Genomic DNA, 6,044 nt, shown 5'->3' on the forward strand with positions numbered 1-6,044 from the left:
AGGGGGGGGAGTGAGCGAGCGGCTGCGTGGTGCTTAGTTGCCAACCGAGGTTAAACCATGACAGATACAAAAGATTTCTGTCTTTGTTCTCAAGGTTCTTCCATGTCTTCATTTACAATGAATTCTTCAAATCATGTGAAAAACGTCCACAAAGTTTTCTGGTGCAGGGTGTCTTTCTGGATTTGCTTAATGGATGATACCTGCTCCAATGGGTTCTTGAGTGAGTCTTCGAAGTCATGCATGCAGCACAAATGTTAAATAGCTATAACGGAAGGATGACAAAGCTGGGATGGAAATGTTTTCTTTCAAATTCCAAACCAGAAAATTATCTTTTTTTTTTTTTTTTCCTTGGGAAAAGTTAGAAACAATTCATCATCTTATGATCCAGTTGTGAACATGAAACAGTTCTACACGTGTCCTCTATCTTCCTACCTTCCTTCTTTCATGCACTTTATTTTTCTGTTCATAGACAAGATAGAAGTCTCTCCAGCACAGAGGTTGCAGCAGAACTCAACGTAAATCTGTAATGAAAGTGAATTTCCCTTTTTATATTAAATTCTGCAGGGATGCAGAGCTGCTTATCAGTTCACAAACTCACTGTAGAGAAACTTCCAGTGATCTCCTGAAGGGAAGTGTCCAGCTGTAAGGCAGTGGCTCTTTTCCTCTGACTGCCCTAAGTTTATACTGTCACCCTCTGAAATGATTAAAGCAGACTCAGAATGCCCACATCAGCAGCCCCTTTGTTCCAAGCTGGGGCTTCTGCTCAGTATGGAAAGAACGCGACTGAAATCTGTCTCTTTAATGTTAAATGAACTAGTCATTGAGTGCTTGTAAATTATGTCTCGCTGCTTCCCACCTACCTTGCATTGATTTTTGCTTGATCATATGAACTTATGAGGATCATAAATTGCTTCTGTAATTCATGCTAGAGTCTGAGAATGAAAAATACTAGAGTGGGGTTGTTGAGATAAAACATTAGTGGAAAAAAATTGAATATCCACTTTTCAATAGCAGCATGATTTCTGAAATTTTATCCAAAGTACTCAATGCTAACTCACAGCTAAAAAGTATGGGTAACAGCAATTTTAAGGACATCTACAGAACATAACTAGCAACGTTTCGATCTGTAAACCATAAGCATCCCTCTCAAATCCCTGTGCCCTGGAGACAGTTGCACAGAAGATCTTCTCAGCTGATTTCACCTCTCCTACGTTGCTGAGCAAGTTAAAACCCACAAAAGAAGCCACACGTATGACCGGTCATGCTAATTATCTTCGTCAGGAACTTGGTTTGTTTTGCTAGAGGTGAAACCCAGTCCCTCTTTGACCTGGGCGGTGGATGTGCTAGGTTCAGCTGGCACGCAAAGGTGCTGATGCCCTGAGATGCTGGACACGATCAGCTCATGCCGCTTCTTAGAGGCACAGGAAAGCAGGCGATGGCCTTGCAGCGAGCAGGACGTGTCTGTGATACACAGAGCTCTGTGTGGCTGGTTGGTTGTCAGTATACATTTTCACCAAAATTGCACATGCTGCTCAACCCACTTTTTGGTGAATACCAATTTGCCAGAGGGGTCTTCTATACTGTGAGTAGTCCAGTGGGCATTTCACATATAAATAGTAGTAATAATTAAAAAAAAAAAAAAAAAAAAGGTGCTCACCTACAATCTTTTCTTTCATTAAAGATGCCCGCAAGGGCCACCATGAATCATTTCCTAGACTGGAGGTAAAAATTGGCTTTACAAAGTTGGGATTAATGTTGCTAAAGATAGTTTTCTAGGTTCTGGCATAGGAAAAATTGCTTTTTCATCTAAGTATGATTAACACATGCTGTGCTTCAGGAGTTACCTTGCCTGTGCAAAGTGTCTTTGCTGGAGGGTACTGCGGGAAGATACAACATCCCCTCTCAAGCCTGATGGCAAATGAGGCCCTTGCTGTAATGGATCATTGGGCCTTAACTGCAGCAAGAGTTCTGGATAAGTCCAGATAAATGTTGCTATTATCAAGCCCTCAGACAAAGACTTCTCATCAGGTCCTGATGGCTCACTGGTAAATTGCTCAGTGAAGTTTTTTATTGTTTTTGTATAACTTCAGCTACTTCTTTTGCTAGGTCTGTTAAAAAAATTTTGTTTTCCAAGTGAAGGAATGTATATGGTTTGGGGTTTTTTTTAGTCTTGTTGCCATTTGAACAAGGCAAAACTGTTTTTGTTCTAATGAAATTGGAAGCCATTTTCAGATGAAAGCAAAGCCTGGAAATTTTCAACCTGCTGTGTTGTTATGAGGTGTGAGCAATTGAAAAGAAGGAGTTTATAGTGGAAATCTGAGTTCGGCAACTACCACTCAGCTGGCTGTTGCAGAAATGGTCCCGCTGAAGGGAATGGGGCTGCTCCTGTGAGTTCAAGTAGGGACTGCAGAGCTCTGCCTCTTTGGAGTGATTATGGCTAATACTCCTGCTATAATGACAGGGCTTCTGATTGCATTTATGGATGTAATAGCAGTAAATATCGTGCTGAACTACACAGCGATAACTCTTCCGCTGTCCTCTATCCATTGATGTCCTCTATCCATTGATTCTTGCTATCAAGGCAGAGTACACACACGCAGCTGTGTTCAGGTGAAGTCAGCAGTATCCAGGTATCTCTGCGCAGAGGTATTCTGTTGAACGGCCCAGACAAATACCAAGCTGAGAATAGAAGTTGATGGATTGATTTACAAAAAATAATATGGCTCACAAAATTCATTAAAAGATTGCTTTGTGCTGCTAGAGAAGTAAAAGATTAGCAGGCTGGCTCTGAGTTATACTGGTGGATGATTGAGCATAATGTGGCACCACAACAAATATGAAAATGATTGCACTATGTTTATTATTCTGGCATTTAATAATACTGCAATAGTTGAAGATTAAACTCTTAATTATGAGTATTGATTTCTCTGGGCTCTAGAAAGTGCAAGTTGAAATTGCACTAGAGTTGAGATTCTTCTGTTACCGGCAAAAATAGGTACGGGTTTTTCTGCTAACACACATCGATGTCAGTCCTGTCACACTTTGAGCAGGAAGCCAGAAGGGCAACTGTCGCTTTTCTCAGTAAGTTTGTGAAAGGCATTTGGTCACAGAGCAAAATGCTGCATTTTGTTTTCAGTGTAGGGTAGCAAAATAAATACGCTTTGATACAAGGGCTAGAAAATGTTTGTTATGAGCTGGGAGAGCACTGCCACTTCTGTTGATGTTCCATGTGGCAGTTTCTCTGAAGCAAGGCAGCATGAGAAGTCACTCTTCTATCCACCGTTTCCATTGCGTAATGAAACGGCAAACTCTGAGGAAGTTTCAGACAAGTCCTGCTCCTTCCAGGCCAGAGCTACTGTTCCACCTGTGCCAGACGGCCATAAAGAGGACACTCCTTTCACTCTCCTCACTCACCCATACGTGCAAAGCTATTTCCAGGGCTAGAGCTGTGCTCCCAAGATGTAACTGTAACATAATATTCTTTAAGGTTTTTGTTTTACCTTGTATTAACTTTGTGGGCTTTTTATTACATTTTATAAAACACCGATCTGCCTAAGTTATCCTAGAAAAAGGGAATTCCCTAAACACGGAGGAAAGTTCACTCGAGAGGCAATGCCCACACTCAGAGAAGCTTTCTAGGTGAGATGGGGTGCAGCTCCAGTCCCACTGAGACTGCCCCAAGCGACCGGTGCAGGAAGAGAAGGTGGGAATTCTCCTGTGTTGGCTTGACTCATTTTTCTTGGAAAGGCAGACGATGGTACGTGGAGAGGTGACAAGTGTTAGTAAAGGCTGAGTGTAGGGAGTGCCGCAGAGGAAGGAAGCTGCCCGTGACTCCTCTGTACCTGGTGGGTCAGAAGGAAAAAAGTGAACAGAGGTGAAAATATTGTCGAGGGCTGTTTGGGACCAGGGAGAGAAAGGTGATCTTGGCAACTGCTTTTTGTTGGACTGAAGTGACTGAGGGTGGAGGCCACTTGAATTAGCACCCTGAGTGAGCTTTAGTGCATGTGGCAAATGGCGATGTAGTGATGGCACTGAAGTAGCTATCAAATGCAAGTACTACTTTAAAATCCCTTTAGGTTTTTATCACTGCTGAATGGTACAATGTTAAGTGAAATCATCTGATGTATCTTGTATGTCTTCTGTCCTAACACCCAGAAGGGGATGTGCTGCTATATGAGAGGCAGGTCATTAATATGCAGGCATTAACATGATGTGCAAGACTTTGGTATGCACAAGTTTTATAGAAATGCAGTGGCTAGAGCTATTCGGATCTTGACATGGTTCATACAGCTCTGAAGTCCTACTGTATTTTTTTAGTAAGCAGATACTCAATTGAATGTTTCCTGCCAATTTCATCTTATTTGCAAACCAGGCTGGTTCTTTATCAATGGAGTAGCCTGCAAAATAGAGGGTGCTAATCAGCCACAGGCTAAAACCAGGGAAGTAACAATGTAGAGCAGAAGTAGCAGATATTCTGACAGATGGAAAAAATATAACATTCTTACCTTCATGAAGTTCCCGGCGGCCAAGAATAGGATTAGGTTAAAGAAGCCATAATAGCATGCAGGTGGAAAATGGGACTATAAAAACCTAAACCTAAAAGAGAATGAAGGAAGGAGCATGTGGAAAAAGAGGTTAGAGTAGGAGAATAGCAGAGAGGAAAATAAGTCACTAGAGGAATTTATTAGAGAAACCCAATGAAGTGAGGTGGCATTTCAGGTGAAAATTCGTGAGGATTTTGTTCTCAGTAACTACTAGATAAATTATAGTGTGGGTATTGAAAGCAAGGTAGTTTAAAATAAAAGAACCACAGTATGGCTGTTTTAAATTCCCCTCACCTTCTACATATCATTGCAGAAAGCCACTAATTTCAGAAGAGAGGTATCCAAAAATGTAACGAAAACCACTAAAAAATATTTGAGTCCATTGATGGGACATCATCAGCTTGAAATCAAAACAGTTTAAAAGAAAAATGGGTTGGTTTAGCAATTGCAATTGCCTTTCATTCCCGTCTGTTCTCCTTGCAAGTATGTTTTCTTTCTTTCACAGTCCATTTCTGTCCCTGTCGCTGTGCAAAAGCTCTGAGCGCACACACTGGGAAGCTCATCAGCTATGCAGGAGAAACAGTAGAACTGAGCATTCTCCCTTTAATAAGGAGAAGATGCAGCAAGAAGGATTAGGCAAAGGTCTGTCTTCTATGTCCAACTTCTGTTTTGTAATTAATACATTTTTTAAAAGAAAGCTTTTGGTATTGTTTACTTTTATTAACATATGTTTCCAGTTTCCAAAACCTGGGAGAAAGTGTCTCTCCCTCTCGCTTACTCTCTCTTCACACTTGGCAAATGTCTTCTTTCTTCTTCCTTGTACCAAATCAAACAGACATGAGGCTATTTTTATAATAACTGTAGGAGATGTTTTGGAAGGCGCAGTGGTCTTCATGGCTGTACTCATGCTGTCTGATAACTGTGCCCAGGTGCAGCCTCAAGTTCGTCCTGCAACGTAGCACAAGCCTATTGTGTCCCCACTGTCTGCAAAAGGAGTCTTGAGATGGCGGGTACATGGAGGTGGGAGGAGAATGGGGGCATCCCAGAAGGCACTAGTGCAGAAACTGGGTACGACTTATCCAGATACACTCCTCGGTGTTTTCAGGAACAAACAGATGATCCATGACAAGTTGAAAAGAGGATGGTTGAGCTAGGAGCTCCTCAGGGTTTCATGCTTCTTTCAAACCTGAGGGTTTTGTTAGCTTGTTAGAAGATCCACCTCTTATACTCCCAAGTTTGCTGAGGGTCTTTTCCTGAGCCCCCTTCAAATTTGAGTCAGTTAGGAAATTCTAATCTCTAATAGGATGAATATCTACCCTGGACACCTGGAATCTGCAAAATGGCAGCAATTTATCTCTAACTCACTTGGACAATTAATTGGCTCACCAGGCTTTTGTTGGGAAGGGAGGAAAAAAAACATGTTTTCTGATGGTGAGGAAAAAAATAAAGGTAATTAGTAGTTCCTATGAAAGAGGGTTTGGTCATTGTTTGCCCAGTGCG

At 41.7% G+C, this 6,044-nt stretch overlaps 1 protein-coding gene across 1 annotated transcript in view; it reads left to right on the forward strand.

Moving 5' to 3' along the window:
* The window catches only part of XYLT1 (xylosyltransferase I), a 106,477-nt gene that overhangs the window by 35,167 nt on the left and 65,266 nt on the right, over positions 1-6,044 (forward strand). The window lies entirely within an intron of this gene.

This window comes from Pygoscelis adeliae, unplaced genomic scaffold (assembly GCF_000699105.1).
Source record: "Pygoscelis adeliae isolate BGI_AS28 unplaced genomic scaffold, ASM69910v1 Scaffold85, whole genome shotgun sequence".
NCBI classification, from domain to species: domain Eukaryota; kingdom Metazoa; phylum Chordata; class Aves; order Sphenisciformes; family Spheniscidae; genus Pygoscelis; species Pygoscelis adeliae.